Source organism: Opisthocomus hoazin, chromosome 2 (assembly GCF_030867145.1).
Source record: "Opisthocomus hoazin isolate bOpiHoa1 chromosome 2, bOpiHoa1.hap1, whole genome shotgun sequence".
NCBI classification, from domain to species: Eukaryota; Metazoa; Chordata; class Aves; order Opisthocomiformes; family Opisthocomidae; genus Opisthocomus; species Opisthocomus hoazin.
The window spans coordinates 30,327-48,782 of NC_134415.1; the positions used below are offsets into that span (position 1 = coordinate 30,327).

General features: G+C 51.3%; 1 long non-coding RNA gene across 4 annotated transcripts; it reads right to left on the reverse strand.

The window, feature by feature from the left end:
- Nucleotides 1-751: 751 nt before the first annotated feature.
- Nucleotides 752-15,687, reverse strand: LOC142358925 (uncharacterized). Of its 4 annotated transcripts, none has more exons than XR_012761960.1 (13): nucleotides 15,416-15,687; nucleotides 9,812-9,858; nucleotides 9,643-9,680; nucleotides 4,026-4,167; nucleotides 3,174-3,238; nucleotides 3,051-3,096; nucleotides 2,903-2,943; nucleotides 2,772-2,818; nucleotides 1,446-1,510; nucleotides 1,167-1,231; nucleotides 1,022-1,077; nucleotides 889-936; nucleotides 752-802 (listed from the first exon to the last, which is right to left on the reverse strand). It is a non-coding gene; the product is annotated as an uncharacterized LOC142358925 (long non-coding RNA). The 4 variants fall into 4 exon arrangements; XR_012761958.1 differs by having other exon boundaries at nucleotides 3,051-3,104; XR_012761956.1 differs by having other exon boundaries at nucleotides 3,051-3,238.
- Between the last annotated feature and the right edge of the window lie 2,769 nt (nucleotides 15,688-18,456).

Sequence of the window (18,456 nt, forward strand, 5' to 3'; positions counted from 1 at the left end):
CGAAGATATGGTCAAAAGAGACGGCGCATGTGCAAGAAGCCCGGCTTCAAGACCTAAGAACATCAGGATGCAGGGAAGAGCTCCCACTCTCCACGAAAATGGACCGCTAGAGAAAAGAGCTGCCGACACAGCCTGGAACGACGCCGCAAAAGAGAACCGACCGGAAACTTCCACGCCACGAGACCGATCCACGCTTTACGCTTGTAAGGCAAGAAGAGAAGCACCCACTTGGCACTATGCCGACGAGCAGGGGCATTCGAGACTCCGGGGCGGTGCCCGATGTGCACAAAGAGCCGTGAGGATGTTGAGATACAGGTACGGTCTAAGACACGGAAGACAGATGACAAAAATGGCACAGCACCACAGACACAGCCTGAAGCGGTCCTGCCCAATTGGGCCGAAGAGAAACCCCTTCCTTCTCTTTCCAAGCCCAAAGGGGCCCGCTCCTGCACAGCCCTCTCCCCTGCGCTAACTTTACAAGCCCTCCCCCTGCAATTCACAACCGTGGTCCCCTCCCTCCAGTCCCTCAACTTAGCTTTCAGGGGGCCAGGGGTCTGACTCCATCCTCGACAAAAAGCACCTTGGCTAACTGGGATGCTCCTGCAGTCGCCTGCTTCCGTTTTGTCATCTGAAAAGCAAAACGAGGAGACGACAACACAGACGACACACAGGGCTGACAGTAAGCATCACACTGGCCAACGCCGACCTCTTCCACAACCACCTCCTCCTCAGAAGCACCGGGGTGCTCCACTCACCTGCACATTCCAGAGTCGGACGCTGCGGCCAGCATTGCTTCTGCTACCTAAGATACCAAATGACACAAAATTACCCTTGCGCCTGTGAGAAGTCACCCGCCCCACGCTCCTCCTCGCTGCCACCCCAGCTCACCTCCAACAGTTGTCCAATGCCTAATGCGGCACACACAGAGAACAGCCCCTGCAAAATCAAGAGAGACACACCTCACTGAGGAGCCACACAATATTTTGCTCTTACACACTGACCAGGTCAGCAGCAGCCTCACCATCTCAGACCTCTTGTCAGCATTCTGCTTCAGCTGTCCGTGGCTATGTGTGGCACCTGCAACAAAATCAAAGCAAAGAGGACATGCTGAGATAATGCCCAAAACTAAGCCTGTCCGCACCGATTCCCACTTTCTGCTTTTTTACCTTGGCTGATGACCCGTGTTGCCCCTGCCATTTTGCAGGTTGGCACCTCGAAGCTCACATCCCACCTGAAAAACACAAACAACAAGCGATGCTTAGAACTTCACCAACAATGCACACTACAATAATAACTGCTACTTCAGCCCATGAGTCATGGCCCACCTTGCCTGAGTCACCTCTGTTACCAAGACCCCGCTTTGCATCTTCAAACGGAGAATCCAAAACTTTTAAGCTAGTCATACAGCCACCAGTCATATCTTCCCTCCAACACCACACACTGACCTTCTTATGGCACTCTACTTATGTGTCCTCTGCCGCCCTTTGGCACACCGCTCATCCCTCTGCATCTGTAAAAGCAACATTGAACAAGTCACCCAGATGCAGAACAATAGATGACCAGTCCCAGAAGTCTTGTTTCCATTTACATTTACCATCTAGATTCCAACTACAGCCTGCTATTAATAGCAATCTGGTCGTCCCCTGTGTCTCTGCCTAGCGCTACAGAAATAACTCTCCTTGCCCACTGCATATAGGGCTACTTGGCTCAGAAATGGACTCTACAACTTTTGCCTATGAAGTCTAGGGTTATCTACATGTTAGCCATAGGATCTTATTGTTATTCTTTTGCTTGCTGTCACTGCTATGCCCCCAGGTAGAGCAGCTCTAACCCAGACAAACATGCACAGACGCTGCAGACAAACAAGACCAACAGTATGATGCAGAGACATAAAAAAACTCTAAAAAGCACGACTCCTGGACCAGAGATGCCATTGGGCAAGAAGACCTAGGGGGCCACAAGTAAGAATCTGTGGCAGCCTGAGAAAAGTCAAATGCTATGAACTGCGACAAAAAGATCTATCTGCAACTCGGATGAAGTGTGCGCACAATGCCTTTCCTGAAGACCTAAGAAGTCTGGGATGCCAGGAAGATATCTCAGAAAAGATGACTAAAAAGAGACTGCTCAAGATCAGAGGTGCTGTCCCAGCCTGGAACAATGTTGCAGAAGCAGACAGAGCATAAGCTTCTGAGATGCAAGACTTATCCATGTTTTACACTTGTAACACAAGCAAAGAAGGTCCCAGTTGGCACTGTAATGATGAGTAAAGCTATTTGAGATGCTAGGGATGGCACCCGAGATGCACAATGCCCTCCTTGAGTGCAAAGAGGACATTGAGACCTGAGGAAGGTCTAAGGCAGAGAAGACAGACTACGCAAACGACACCACCACAGACACAGCCTGGAACTGCCCTCCCTTGCATACACAGTGTTGTGCAAGAGTAACCTGCTTCCTTTACCTGCCCAAAGGGACCTGTTCCTGCACAGTCCTGTCCCCTACACTAACTTCACAACACCTCCCAACCTTGCTCCCCTCCCTCCAGACCCTCCCCAGCCCCTGTCCCTCAACTTAGCTTTCAGACGGGCAGGGATCAGAATCCATCCCTAATAAAAAACACATTGGCTACTGCAGTCAACAGGTTCCACTTTGTCATCCGAAAAAAAAAAAAAAGCAACCACACCCCACAAACAGTGATGACCATATCACATTGACCAATGCCAACCTCTTCCACAACAACCCCCTCCTCAGAAGCACCAGGATGCTCCACTCACCTGCTCATTCCAGAGTTGGATGCTGTAGCCATCATTGGTTCTGCTACCTAAGATACCAAGAGACACAAAACTACCATTGTGCTTATGAACTCACCTGCCCCATGCTCCTCCTCTCTACCACCCCAGCTCACCTCAAACAGTTGTCCAATGCCAAAAGCGGCCCGCGCAGCCCCTGCAAAACCAAAAGAGAAGCACCTCACTGAGTTGCCGCAGGATTCTTTGCTCTTAGACACCAACCCAGCCCACAGCTGCTACTTCAGGCCACTGGTCGTGGCTCACCTTGCCCGAGTCGCCTCCGGTGCCCATATCCCCGATTCACTCATTGCTTGGCACCTTCAAAATTAAAAAGAAAAATCAAAACCTAAAAGCACGTCTGCCCTCTCACACCATATGTAAAACCACCTTCTTGCGACGCTCTGCTCCCCTCTCCTCCCTCGCCCTTTGGCGCATGGCTCGTTTCTCTGCATCTGCAAAAAACATATTGTAGAAGTCACCCCAATGCTGACCAATAACTTAACAATTCCAAAGGTCTTGTTTCCATTCAAGAACGCCACCTAGAGTCCAACTACAGCCTGCCATTAAAAAAACAAACACAAAAGAACACTAAGCTCTTCACATACAAGCCTTAACACCTTTGAGATTCAAAGGCCTGACATTCAGTCCTCTATCTGGAGATGCTGAGGCCCAGAGAATTCACACTTCATCTCTTGTGACTGTGTCATAACTCCCTGTCAGCTACAGGGAGACTTAAACCAAACAGACCTCATTGACATCCAATTGTGACTGCAAAATTAAACTGAGAGAGGCTGATGAACCCTCCTCCCTTCCTCAACCATCCCCCGGTCTCAAAAGTTTAGAATCCCCTTCTCTGCTCCTGAACTGTCAAGGAAGGAACCCCACAGCCTCCTGACTGCTCCTTCCCGGTATTTGCACCCCTGAACCCCCCCGCATCGGCCGCTCCTCAGGAGCTGTTCCTCTGAGCCACACCCTGCATTCTGCAGGCATCTCCCACCTTACGCCTTCCCGCAGCCTTGGGGCTTTGCTACAGGCCCACAGAGTAAGTGAAACCCCAATGTTTATAATCTATGAGGGGCCTGCCTTGAGCTGCAAAGTTTCAAGGGACAACAGAGTCCTCTGAGCAATCGGGAAAGGCAATGAGCTGTCCCATACTCTGAAAGATACTATAGGCCTTATGTCCTTGCCACTTTCTTGAGAAATGCTCAATCTCTATACAGATGCATACAAGATGCTCACCTTAACCCCTGCAAGATAATCTCATCATCAGTCCAACTAAGAGATGCGATGCCAGCAAGTTACACATTATAGAGCAAAACTAGTGAAAAAAACAACGTTCCATCTTCAATCAAGTCAGGAGTTCCAGGAAAGTGTAATGCACCTAGAATAAAAAGAACAATCTATTCTTAAACAATCTTGCCACCCCTAAATGCTCCATTAAAAATTACTGACCTGAAAAAAAAGGTGCAGATAAATATATTCTCTACTAGATCTGCTGCTGAGCCTTGACTCGTCCTGAACGTCTTACCTCAAACAGACACCCCTGCTTCTCTAAATATCAAAACACATCTCCCTGGGTAGCTTAGACAGCTCAAAAGTTGTAATCAACTGAAGGAACAGCAGAGCACTAAGACCAAAGAAAGCCAGAAGTAGAATGAGCTCCCTGATCAGAGGCTGGGGGTCATATACTCCGAGCCTCGCCCACCACCCTTCCCACAGTCCCCTGGGAAAGGGGAGGGATGAACCACCAAAAGACATTAAGGCGGCCAGAGGAGCAGCAGTAAGTTTTCTCATCTGCTTTAAATTTAAAGCGTACAAAGCCTTGACGAGAGAAATTGACCCTTACCGAAAACAACAATGCCTGCTCTTTTACTATAACTATCTCTGTTGCATCACCAACGTGACCTAATAAGTAGTTAAACCTCATTTGTCTGGAGTGTAGACAGAAAAAGATAGATGTCCTACTAAGCTACACAAGAAAGTAGTTCATTAAATGCAGTAACAATATTATTATCAAAATGTATGTGCTTACTTTTCCTATAAAACACCAAAAATGCTACAGGCTTACTTTTAATTTCTAGCAAGACCACCCATGCTACCTAAATTCCACCAGAAGTATTTTCCAGATAGGACTGAATGACAAAGCAGAATTAGATCCTGTAAGAATATAGTAACTCTGGTTGCAAAGTAAATTATTTACTCTAAATAGCCGATGGTTCAGAGCCACTTTGAAAGCCTCTCTGACCGACTGCCTTAAGAGAACTAGATGAGTCCCAAAGGACAGAAAACAGAAAAAACCCATGGAAATATAAGAAACATATCAGAAAATTACATGAAGTGGCCTAATTAACACCTTAGTAGATAGAACAAATTAAATTGCAGAACACAACAAAGAACCACCATGGGAGATGTGTCAATAAAAAGAGATGAAGGCTATCGCCTTCTCTGCAAAACTGAAGAGATCTGAGCTGACAATGGACATCTTTGCAGTACCAGATACCACACAGAAACATACAACAAGACAAAAAACAAAAATACTGCTCTAGGGCACTAAGATGGCTTTAGAAAACATTCCGGTAGAACGGGAGGCATCGTCACATGGATTATAGCGGTCCCAAGAGACCAATGAGATCTCAGGGATGCTGTGAGCTCAAAAGAGAATTGAACAAAGGACAGATGTTGTCTGGGGACTGAATCAAGGAGCACCAAATGGATGAGAGGACAGAAAGATGAACTGGGGTAATGGATGCAGACTCGGGAAGGGTTCTGAGGGGAAAAGAGGGGTGCAAAGTGCCCTCACAAGCAAAAACAGGGCTCTAAGGCCTAGGCAATGTGTTGCGAGAGCTCAGCAAAGGGAGCAGAGGAGACCCGAGACCAAAGAGGCCTCAGAGATGACAAGGAGGAACTCCAAAGGGGATTTCAACAAAGTACAGATGTCATCAGGGGGCAGGGGGGCTGGACAAAGGCATGCTAAATAGCAAAGAGTAAGATAAGAGCGCTCTGAAGAGCACAAACAGATAAAACCAAAAGAGAGCTAAAGTGCTACAAGAGTGCTGCAGAGTACAAGAAAGGACTCAGAAGACATTGTTCTAGAGAGCAGAAGAATTAGGAGGGGGCAGGGTAAGAAAAGAAATCATGGAGACACAGTGAGGGCCTCGGAGTCTCAGGAGGGCATCTAGGCAAACTAGAGATAACAGAGAGGAACCGAACTGAGACACTCACAATGGCAGGGAAAAAGATAAAGGAGCGCTTGTAGCAAAGAACAAAAAGGACAGAACAAGAGAGATGGAAAGGGAGATGAAGTGTTACAAGGTGCTGTGGAGATCGAGGAATGTCTCGGGGAAGCATCGGGACTGTGAGAAGAGGGGTGTTGAGGGGTGGGGTGCTGTTGGACACAGGAAGGCTTGGGGATCACAAAGAGGAACTCGGGTGACCATCTGAGCAGAGTACATATGGTCTGAGGTGGCTGAGGACTGAATACAGGAATCCTAGAGAGCGTAGAGCAACAAACGAGCATTCTGTGGCTCAAAGATGGCCCCACCTGAAGCACTACATGACGTGACGGTAACAGAGGGGTTCCGAGAGGGACAGACAAAAGGCAGCTTGAGGACACAATGAAATAGTCCAGAGGGGATTTGAACAGACTACAGATGTCCTCAGGTGACCAGGGACTGAACGGAGGTATGCTAGCTAGCGTAGAGGACAACAAGAGTGTTCTGGAGATGAAAGATGGCATCAGGAAAGGTTCTTAGGGAGACAGAAGGGTGCGAAGTGTGCTACAGAGACAAAGGAATGCTGCTGGGCACGAGGATGGCCTTGGGAAGTACAATGACAACAGGCGAAGGGTTCTGAGAGCGAGAGAGAGAGAGACAGAGTGGCTCTGGGACAAGATGCAAAACTTCAGAAGGTGTTCCAGCAATGTACAGATATCCTCAGGGGACGAGCAACTGAATGGAGACATGCTAGATGGCATTGAATAAGGCAAGAGAGCTCTGGGGCACAGAGGAATCCTGAGGAAGGGTTCCATCTGAATCAGAGAGAAAAAATAGTGATGGGTAACTAAAACAGAGAAAGACAATCTAAAGAGTGATGGCAAAGAAGCAAGAGAAGAAATTAAAGAGAACAAAGGCAAAAAAAGTAGGCAGATGTCACAGATGGAATGATGCGCTGCATTCATAACAGAGAAGCAACAAAATGTTTCTTGATATATAACAGCAATTTAACAAAATTTGATAGTACATGCGACAGTGGTTCAACAAGCTTCAATGGCAAAGTACACTGCATTATCTATTGCGTAGAAGACAGGGTCAAACAAAACTGTCATGGATACCCTTCCGTGGAGCCATGAGATTCAGAATGGACCCCCTTGCATTCTAAACTCCTTCTCAGAGAGGAGCCTAGGTGCAGCTGGATCCAAGCTTTGCCCCGGACTCGGTAAACCATTTGTCTAAGGGATTATATGCGCACAATCCATCCTTTACATCACTTAGCCAAGACGTAAATAGGCTCAGCAAACTCAATAGATGAAGACATTGAAAAAAAAAAAATTTTAAAAGCGACAAAGTAGAGGACAGGCAGGAAGAAATAAAACACGTGGACAGGGAATGAGTTGAATGTAGGCACAGACAGAAAATTTAGAAAGCAATGGGGTACAGGTCACATGGGTAAGAATTTAAACATGGGGAGAGGGAGCTGGATAGACGGCCCAAGGGAAAGGACATCGGAGCAGCGACACGGCGTAGAGCAGAGGCGGTCACTGAATACAGACACAGGTCACTGGGTAGAAAGAGACCTAGAACTGCAATTTTCCCAAGAAAGGGGGAAGAAGGCTGTATGGGAAGAGTGAAACAATAGCAGGTGGGGAGCCAGAAAGGGAGAGACATAGAAAGAAAACGTAGAAGGCGACAAGATACAGGGCAACGTTGGCAGAAGAGCAAAAAATTTTGGGGAGCCAGAGAGCCCAAAAAGAAGATGGAGGCAGGGACAGGCAGAGATCTGGAGAAGCGTGGCAGGGATAGGCCCAGACACATGACTCACCACAGCTCCTGGCACTGGCATGAGACTTTCACTGCCCCAAGGCTTCTCTCGCTGCCTCTGCCACCTTCCTCATCTGCAGTGCCGGCTGCCCAACTCTCACCCACTCAGGAGCAGGCAGCAGGTGCCTCGACACTTCTTTCCCACGAAGCTTCCCGGACACATGGCAGCTCACACACGCAGCCCATGGAGGCACCTAGCTCCCCAGAGCCGTGTGCTGCTGGTGTGGTCCGTCGGGGATGGCTGGGAGCAATCCTGCCTCGCCACGGAGGCCAGCCGGTCCTTGCTGGAACCCCCCATTGCCTGCAGAACCCCCTTCAATTTGCTCCCCAGCCAGCTCCTGCAGGCAGGCATGCCCGGGCAGCCACCTCCCCAGCTAGAGCCCCTTGGCATAGCAGAGGCAGCCCCATCCTCACCTCACCAGCTGCACCCCGGGCTACCCTGGCCCATCCCCACCTGCAGCCTTTTGAACATCTTGGCCCAGCCCCATCCTCACGGGTCCCACCTGGGCTGCCCCAGCCCACAAATGGAGCCCATTGGAAACAGGGGCCATCATCACCCCCTCCCCTGGACACCACCACAGCCACTTGCTGTGGAAAAAATAGAGGAGAAAATTGAAAAACTGGGATGGTGAACTAAAATGGAGACGTAGAATAAAATCTAAAAAGTGGGGACAAGAGAGAAAGAGAAGACATAACTAAAAATAAATACTTTGAAAAGAAAAAGGTAGGCATATGAAGAACATTTAAAAAGCAATGCGCATTAGGGAAGGAAGTACTTACGAAAAACAGATAACAGAGAGACGTAGAAAGATATTTTAAAAAGCAAGGGCACTAAGGAAAGACAAGAAATAATTAAAAAATAAAGGTGGACAAATAAACACAGCAAAAGGGATAAAAGTAGACAAAATTTTAAAAGCAACGGGGAGTACAGAAATGAGGAAAAAATTAAAAATAGACAATAAACTAAAGTGAAGACTTAGGAAGAAAATTTTAAAAGTGACAGTACTAAGGAAATACAAGAAATAATTAAAAAAAAAATAAGGGAATAAATGACGCAGAGAAAGAACATTTTAAATGCACTAGACATTCGAGAAATTGTATTATTGCAGCAACATCATGGTGGCAGGGGCATCACAGAGGCCTCGGTGGCACAAAAGCAACAGTGGCGGCATCACAACAGCAGCGGTGTCACGGCAGCAGTGCAATCACCACAGCAGTAGCAGCAAAACATAATTGCAGGATGAAAAGGGCTTGACCAGAGCTATGCCCATGAGGAGATGCACTCAAGACTCTTGGGAGAGCTGCCGAGGTGCCTGCTGATCACAAAGGGCTATGGAGACATCAAGACGTGAGGAAGGTATGTGATAAGACAGAGATAGGAACTGCCCAGCCCTGCCACACAACACGAGAAAAGAAGCACCTAATGGGCACTATGCAGACAAGTACATGCATTCGAGACACTAGGGATGGTGCCTGATGTGCATAACGAGCTCCTTGAGTGCAAAGAGCAACGAGGACGTCGAGACCCAGGGAGGGTCTACGGCACAGAAGACAGACCACACAAACAACACAAAACTACAGACCCAGGCTGGAAATGCCCTGCCCAGCACACACGAGTGTCGTGCAATGAAACCTGGTCCCTTCGCCTGCCCAAAGGGGCCCGCTCCCAAGCAGCCCTCTCCCCTACGCTAACTTCACAACCCTTCCCTGTAATTCCCAACCTTGTCCTCTCCTCCCAGCCCCTGCCCCTCAACTTCGCTTTCAGAAGGACAGAGGTCAGAATCCACCCATCGTCAACAAAAAAAAAGACATTGGCTAACCGGGATGCTCCTGCCGTCGCCTGGTTCCGCATCGTCATCTGCAAAAAAAATAAAATAAAAAACAAAAAAACACACCCTCACACACTGCTGACAGTACGCGTCACAGCAGCCAACGCCAGCCTCTTCTACAAAGGCCGCCGCCTCAAGAGTGCTGTGGTGCTCTGCTCACCTGCTCATTCCAGACTCCAACGCCACGGCCATCATTGCTTCTGGTACCTTACATACCAAGAGGCACAAAATCACCATTGCTCTTGTGAGAAGTCACCCGCCCCACGCTGCTCCTTGCTGCCACCCAGCTCACTTGGACATTTGGAGTAGCTAAATTAAATCTGCAGCTTCTAGTCCCAGCCCCTCCTCTTCCCTCCTCCAAATTAACTAATGTAAAACTGTATTGTTTGCCATTAGGAGCCAGGGAAGGCATAGCACCCGTACCAGCAGAACTGCAGGAACAAGGAGTTATAGTTCCCACCCACTCACCTTACAATTCCCCGGTCTGGCCAGTGCAAAAATCAAATGGGAAGTGGCAGCTAACAATCAATTATCGCCGTTTAAATGCTAATACAGGACCATTAACCACTGCTGTGCCTTACATGGCCGACCTCATTTAGGAACATGCCACCCAATTTTAGCAACTATTGATGTTAAAGACATGTTTTTCATGGTTCCCCTTCAACCTGAACATCAAACCCACTTTGCTTTCACTTGGAAAGGACAACAATATACATTCACTGGGTTGTCCCAAGGACTTAAACACTCCCCTACCCTAGCACACCATGCCCTAGCGAGGGAATTAGAAAAAATCCCTCTGGATAAGGAGGTCACAATCTATCAGTATATAGACAATGTGTTAATGGGGGGGGAAGCAAGCAGCAGCAGTTCACAAAGCGCAGGCCACAGTCATTAAACACCTAGAAGGGCTAGGTCTGCAGATTTCACCAGAAAAGGTACAACCTCCTGCCCCTCGAGGTAAAATTCTTAAGGATCTGGTAGAAAGGTGGATCTGTGTGTATTCCTGATGAGACTCTGACAACGTTAGACCAAATACGAATACCTACCTCAAAACGAGAATTGCAGCAAGTGTTAGGAACCTTGGTTTTCTGGTGAAAACATATTCCCGATTTTTCCATAATAGCTAGACCATTATATGATTTATTGCAAAAAGGTGATTCTTGGGACTGGACTCCTGTACGTGAAAAAGCCCTACAAGTATTAATATTTGCAGCCTCTAACTATCAAGCCTTAGGCCCTATTCACCCCACTGACCCAATCCAGATTGAATGAGGATTTGCTCAGTTGGGACTGTTAATCCACCTTTGACGAAAGGAGCCAGAGGGACCCCCAAAGCCTATTGGATTTTATTCACGTAGGTTTAAGGATGCAGAAAAAAGTTATACAGAATGGGAAAAGGGACTATTTGCATTGCGGGAAGCAGAACATATCATCTGCTAACAGCCAATTATACTTAGAGGCCCCTTTAAGATAATGAAACCAATTTTGGCCAGAACCCCAATCCCTGATGGGGTGGCACACCATGCATCTGTGCAAAAGGGGTATGCACAGATTGAACATTATTGTACCATCTGCAGGTATCTGAGGGTATACACAAAAAACTAACTGTACAAGAATTTCCCCTTAAGTACAAAAATGATCCTCCATCCCATTATATGAGTTGCCCCTCCATTTTCTGAACAACTAGAGAAGGTTTGGTTTACTGATGCCTCAGCTAGACATGAAGGCAAAGTGTGGAAATGTCGGGCAGTGGCTTTACAGATTCGAACTGAAGAAAAAAATCATAACAGAAGAAGAAGGTAGTGCACAAGTAGGAGAATTAGTTGCAGTCTGGAGTGTATTTCCAACATGAAGCTCAATCCTCTTCTCCTAAAGCTCAATCTTCTTCTCCTATCTATATCTATGCTGACTCTTTTGCTGTCTTTAAGGGGTTCATGGAATGGCTTGCTTTCTGGGAGCAAAATGGGTGGGAGGTAAATCAGACACCTGTATGGCAGAAGGACAAATGGCAAGATATCCTAGGAACTGCCAAACAAGGAAATTTTGCCATAGCTTCTGCCATAGCAGAAGCTTTGGGTAGCTTCTGTGGAATTATTAGTAAAATTAAGGTTTTACATCTGAAAATTGAGGTTTATATGAAAAACGTAGCAGTGTTCACCCATTGAGGAAAAGCATGAAATCAAAAGGAGCTCTGAGGATTGGACACAGCTCCAGCAGGCATGCCAGGAATCCACTAACACAGCAACTCCCTGCAATGTACCATAGAGGACAGAACGGAGTGGAGACTCTGTGGCCCTGCTCCGTGATGATAAAGCGGGAAGAAATGATTCTCTAGAACTGATAAGCAGCTCATCTGGCCCCCTGAGCCAACAGGTTTTCGAAACCTTGCCAAAGTGCTACCCTCTTGTGAACTTTGCTCGTTTTAATATCATTTTAATACCAAAACACACCTCCATCCCGAAGGCTGCCTGCCTCCAAGGTGCGACCACCCCTCTTCGAGTCTGCGCTCTCGATTTTTCATAAAATATACCTTTAAACGTGAAGCGAGAGGATTTTACACCAATCATGATAAAAAGTATGTATGACTACAGTCACTCAAACTCCACCTTGAAGGTAGAAAGGCTATAAAAATAGGCAGGGAAATGGGGGATTTTCGGAGAAGAAGATAACACCGTAGATTTTCGGAGAAGAAGATCTTCGGAGGAAAAGAAGATAACACCGTGAGCAAGTCAAGGGAAACTCCACCTCAGACTGCCTCCGACAACCAGGATTGGCTGACGGGCTGAGCCTTGCTTCTTCCCCTCTTGGGACGCCTTGGGTGAGACTTAAACTAAGCGCTTTTCTTGGGAATAGTTATTCCCTAATGTTTATAGCCAGGCTGTATTATTATTTATAACCTTTTCACACGTTTTATATTTGCACATGCTTTCTTGCAGACAGTCACTATCACCGGCAATCCAAAAAACCTATATATCTGTTGCACAAATAAAACTGCCCTGTTTAAGTAGCCAGTTGTCACAGTTTCTCACTGAACACGACCAAATGCGGCCGTGCTAGTTCATGAGCATGACTGGACTGAAGGTGCAGACTGCTATTAGCATATCCAGAATCATGGTAGTTTAATATACATATTAAACGCAACTGGACTGGCAGTGGCAAATTGGACATCACTCAGAATTTAAACCTAGCCTCACCTAGCCTCTCACTTCGGTGAAGAGCATTAGAAAGCAAGGGGGTTTATTTTCTGCCAAATTAACGCGACAGCTTCCCATCAAAGTAGAGGTGATCTAACTAGCCAGTGAAACAACAAAGTAGATCAACTATCCCATTTAGCTCCCCTGCAAAATGAACCAATAACGGAAAATTCGGAAAAATTACCTGAATGGCTGCATGTTAAAAGAAGGCATACAGGAAGCAAAGACCTCTACTGTGAGGCGCACGCTCAAGGCTGGCTCGTTACCAAGGAAAGCTGTCACACTTGTATTTCTGCATGTAACCTGTGTCGTAGTCAACTTGACAAACATCCCTTAGACCAACCTCCCTTACGCATTAAAAGCGGAAGGGACTGTGGGAAACCTGGCATGCAGATTATATTGGCCTTTTCTGAAAACCCGAGGGAAAGCAACACATATTAGTGGGAGTTGAAGTGGTATCTGGGCTAGTGCAAGCAGAGGCATTCGCCCATGCCACAGAAAAAAAAACACAGTTCAAGCCCTAAAAGGATGATTCAGCTCCTTCCCCAATCAATCCAAACAGATAAGGCCTCACACTTTTCCGGCAGACTAGACCCCTGAGGAAGGAGTCAAGGGGGTTTTTCACGCTCCCTACTATGCTTAAGCGTATGGAATATTACAGAGAACCAATGATCTACTTAAAAAGGTGTAACTACTTAACAGTATCCGCGCATGCCCGGCCGCCGGGCGCCACCGCGCATGCCCGGCCGCCGGGCGCCACCGCGCATGCCCGGCCGCCGGGCGCCACCGCGCATGCCCGGCCGCCGGGCGCCACCGCGCATGCCCGGCCGCCGGGCGCCACCGCGCATGCCCGGCCGCCGGGCGCCACCGCGCATGCCCGGCCGCCGGGCGCCACCGCGCATGCCCGGCCGCCGGGCGCCACCGCGCATGCCCGGCCGCCGGGCGCCACCGCGCATGCCCGGCCGCCGGGCGCCACCGCGCATGCCCGGCCGCCGGGCGCCACCGCGCATGCCCGGCCGCCGGGCGCCACCGCGCATGCCCGGCCGCCGGGCGCCACCGCGCATGCCCGGCCGCCGGGCGCCACCGCGCATGCCCGGCCGCCGGGCGCCACCGCGCATGCCCGGCCGCCGGGCGCCACCGCGCATGCCCGGCCGCCGGGCGCCACCGCGCATGCCCGGCCGCCGGGCGCCACCGCGCATGCCCGGCCGCCGGGCGCCACCGCGCATGCCCGGCCGCCGGGCGCCACCGCGCATGCCCGGCCGCCGGGCGCCACCGCGCATGCCCGGCCGCCGGGCGCCACCGCGCATGCCCGGCCGCCGGGCGCCACCGCGCATGCCCGGCCGCCGGGCGCCACCGCGCATGCCCGGCCGCCGGGCGCCACCGCGCATGCCCGGCCGCCGGGCGCCACCGCGCATGCCCGGCCGCCGGGCGCCACCGCGCATGCCCGGCCGCCGGGCGCCACCGCGCATGCCCGGCCGCCGGGCGCCACCGCGCATGCCCGGCCGCCGGGCGCCACCGCGCATGCCCGGCCGCCGGGCGCCACCGCGCATGCCCGGCCGCCGGGCGCCACCGCGCATGCCCGGCCGCCGGGCGCCACCGCGCATGCCCGGCCGCCGGGCGCCACCGCGCATGCCCGGCCGCCGGGCGCCACCGCGCATGCCCGGCCGCCGGGCGCCACCGCGCATGCCCGGCCGCCGGGCGCCACCGCGCATGCCCGGCCGCCGGGCGCCACCGCGCATGCCCGGCCGCCGGGCGCCACCGCGCATGCCCGGCCGCCGGGCGCCACCGCGCATGCCCGGCCGCCGGGCGCCACCGCGCATGCCCGGCCGCCGGGCGCCACCGCGCATGCCCGGCCGCCGGGCGCCACCGCGCATGCCCGGCCGCCGGGCGCCACCGCGCATGCCCGGCCGCCGGGCGCCACCGCGCATGCCCGGCCGCCGGGCGCCACCGCGCATGCCCGGCCGCCGGGCGCCACCGCGCATGCCCGGCCGCCGGGTCCTTCGGCTGAACCACTTTTCGGGTAACGCGCACACCGCGAACCCTGCCAGAAAACGCACGAAACCGGCAACAAAATACAGCTCGTCCTGCGAAACGAGGTCCGTGGCGGCACCAAGCGCAACGTAACCGAGAGCAATGCGTCTGCCCGGTAGCCAAGTCCGTGGAAACGGCACCTTCCCGGCCTGCCCTGGTCAGCACAGCCGGGGAGCCGGAAGACCGCCCCTCCCCTGGTTGCCCCGGGTAACCAACGCAGCCGACCGCCAGCCCCCGCCCGAGGACCGCAGCGCCCACCACACCGCGATAGGCACTTTCCCCGGTGCCTAAGCTTGCGGGCACACCGTGCCCTCCCGCTGACGCACCCGGAAGACCCCCGAGCCCCATAGCAGCCCCACGCTCCACAGCGCAGCTCCGGACAGCCCCCACCACTCGGCTCCGGTACGGCGCCGCACCCTCGCCGCTCCTTGCTTCCGACAGAGTCCCGTTGTCCCGGCCGCCCCCGGCAGGCAACACCGCCCTCCTGAGGGCTTTCCCCTGGACACACCCGTTACTCACCCGCCCCCCCACCTGCTCACCTGCTCCCTCGCTGCAGCCACATCCCGGTGACGTGCAGTAACGGCTCTGCTCCTCCCTTGGCTCGCACCGGCTCCTCCACAGCCACCCGCAGCAAAGCAGCACCGGCCCCTTCACCAGCAGCCCCCCTATTAGAGGGAGGGGCCTTCGCCATCACCCTCACTGCCCACACCTGGGGTTCCTCCAGTCCCGGCCCACAGCTGCAGGCCAGCAGAAACAGGGGGCCATCGCCCCAGCCCCACAGCCCGTCCCCTCCTCCCCTGGGCTCTGTCGAAGCCCCTTGCCCCATGCAAATGAAGCACAAATGCAGCTGGGAGGGCAAAAGGGCACCACAGGTGTTTACTCAGTCACGGACCCAGCCAGTCCTGGGAGCCGCTCTGCTCCAGGACTCAGCCCCCCCCCCCCCCAACACTCCCCCTGCCCCTCCAACACCTCCGCAGTCCTTCCCGCAGCTGTGCCCGTTGCTCCAGCAGGGAACAGTCGGTCAGTCGGCTCCTGGAGCAATGTGCTGCTGGGCAGGGGCTGCCAAAAATGAGGAGCAGGGTGCAGGACGCTACAAGACAGGAGAAAAATGACAGATGGCTGGACAGCAGCAGTGTAACGAGAAAGCACAAAGCAGGGAAAGGGACAGTGAGAGAAGGACGGGGACAGGCAGTCCCACAGAGATGGAGAAAGAAGCAGCAGAAACAAGGAGAAGGAGCAGGACAGAGACCAACAAAGGAGGATGGGAGCAGGATGCAGATGCAAAAAAAAAAAAACCTGCAACAGGCAGCATGACAGAGAGGAAGGAAAAAAGAACAGGGGCAGACACCTGGACCGAGAGAGTTCGGCAAAGGCAAAAAAAAAAAAGCTGCAAAGACAAAAAAAGAAGCTATGAACAAAAGGCAGAGGGGGAGGAATGAAACACCAAGGATAGGCAGCTGGGAGAGCAAACGATGGAGGGAAGGGGCAAGGCTGGGGGGAACAACACAAAAACAAACCACATAGCTACACATTACAGGGCAGAGAGGGAAGAATTAGGAAAAAGAGACTGCGAACTGGAAGAAAGAGAGCTGGAGAGCAAGATGAATAGCAATGCATACAGAAAGAATTCTAAAATAAGGTCACCAAGGAGCCAGAGACTGCAACATAGAGAAAGGACAAAAGCTACAGGGTGGAGAGCGAAGAATTAATGAACAGGGGCAGAGAGCCGGCCTGAAAGAGACCAAGAAAGCAGAAAGGCAAAAGGTCACACAGGTGATGGGGCAGAGAGGGAGGAATTAAAAAAATAGGGACAGGGAGACTGACAGAGAGCAAGGCAGAAAAAGCAATAGGCCACAGGGCAGAGAGGGAGGAATGGATAAATAGCAACAGGGGACCGGACAGAGTGTGATGGAGAATGGAAACAAATAGCAATGGGCTCCAGGGAAGAGTGAGGAATTAACAAACAGGGACCGGGAGCAGGACAGCGAGACATGGAGAAAAAGAAAAAAAAACAGTGATGGGCTACAAGACAGACAGGGAGGAAATAAAAAACAGCGCCACGGAGCCGGACACAGGAGAAAGAAGAAAAAAAAAAAAAAAAGTGACAGGCTACAGGGCTAGCCCAAGCTGGACAATGGGAATATTCCATACCATAGACTCACACGCAGCTTATGAATGCGGACTGGCCAGGGGGCCAGAATCGGCTCTTCTCATTTCCATGAGCTGGAATCCTCTCTTGGCCGGGAGGTCAAACTCTTATGTGAATTTAGCAAAATTCACGATTTCCGGGTTCCAGGTTCTGCGATCGCTGCTTGGGAACTGGCTGTGAATCGGTCATCAGGTGGTAAGAAAAATTGTATTGTATATAGTTTGGTTTGCATATTCATTATTATTATTGCTATTAGTAGTAGAAGTATTAGTATTATTAGTAGTATTTCCTTTGTTGTCTTATTAAACTGTCTTTATCTCAACCCACACGCTTTACCTTTTGTCCATTTCTCCTCCCCATCCCGCTGGGGAGGGTGGGGAGTGTGAGCGAGCAGCTCTCTAGTGCTTAGTTGTTGGCTGCCACATTAAACCACGACAGACAGAGAGGGAGGAATTAAAAAACTAGGACTAGGAGCAATCTACAGAGAGATGTCCAAGAATGAAAATGTAAAGAGCGATGTGTACAGGGTAGAGTGGGAGGAATTAAAAAAAAAAAAAAAAGTAAAGACAGGGACAGGGAGCTGGACAGAGAGACACAGAGAAAGAAAAAACAGCAATGGGCTACAAGGCAGAGAGGGAGGAGTTAAAAAATCCTGGCAGGGAGCCAGACAGGGACAGATGGCAAAAGAAATGAAATCGCACTGTGCATAGGGCCGAGAAGGACGAAATTGAAAAACAGGGCCTGGGAACTGGAAAGAGAGAGACCGAGAATGAAAGAACTACCAATGGGCTCTAGGGCAGAGAGGGAGTAATGAAGAAACAGGGGCGGGGAGTCAGAGAGACAGAGAGAAATAAGAGGGAGAAAGCAACAGGCCACAGGCTCCAGAGGGAGGAAGTGTGAAAGAGGGGCTGGGAGCCGCACAGGGAGAGATGGAGAAACAGACCTGCAGAAGTGACAGGCTACGGGGCAGAGAGGGAGGAACTTAAAAAAATCAGGACCTTGAGCCAGACCGAGAGAGATGGAGAAACTAAAAATGGTGATGGGTAACAGAGCAGAGAGGGAGGAATTATAAAACAGGGTCAGGGAGCCAGAACAGAGAGACTGAGAAGGAGAAAAGTCCCGACAGCTTCTGAAGAGAGAGGGAGAAATTGAAAACTAGAGAAAGGGAGTGGGACAGAGAGAGATGGAGAAAGTAAAAACTGTGGCGGGCTACCAGGCAGAGTTGAAAAATGGGGACAGGGAGACAGAGAGGGAGGGAGGAAGGAAAGAAGCGACAGGCAACGTGGCAGAGAGGGAGTAATGAAGAAAGAGGGACAGGGAGCCAGACAAACTGAGACTGTGAAACAAAAATATAATGACAGGCTAGGGGGCAGAGAAGGAAGACTTAGAAAAACAGGGACAGGGAGCAAGACAGAGCGAGATGGAGCAAGT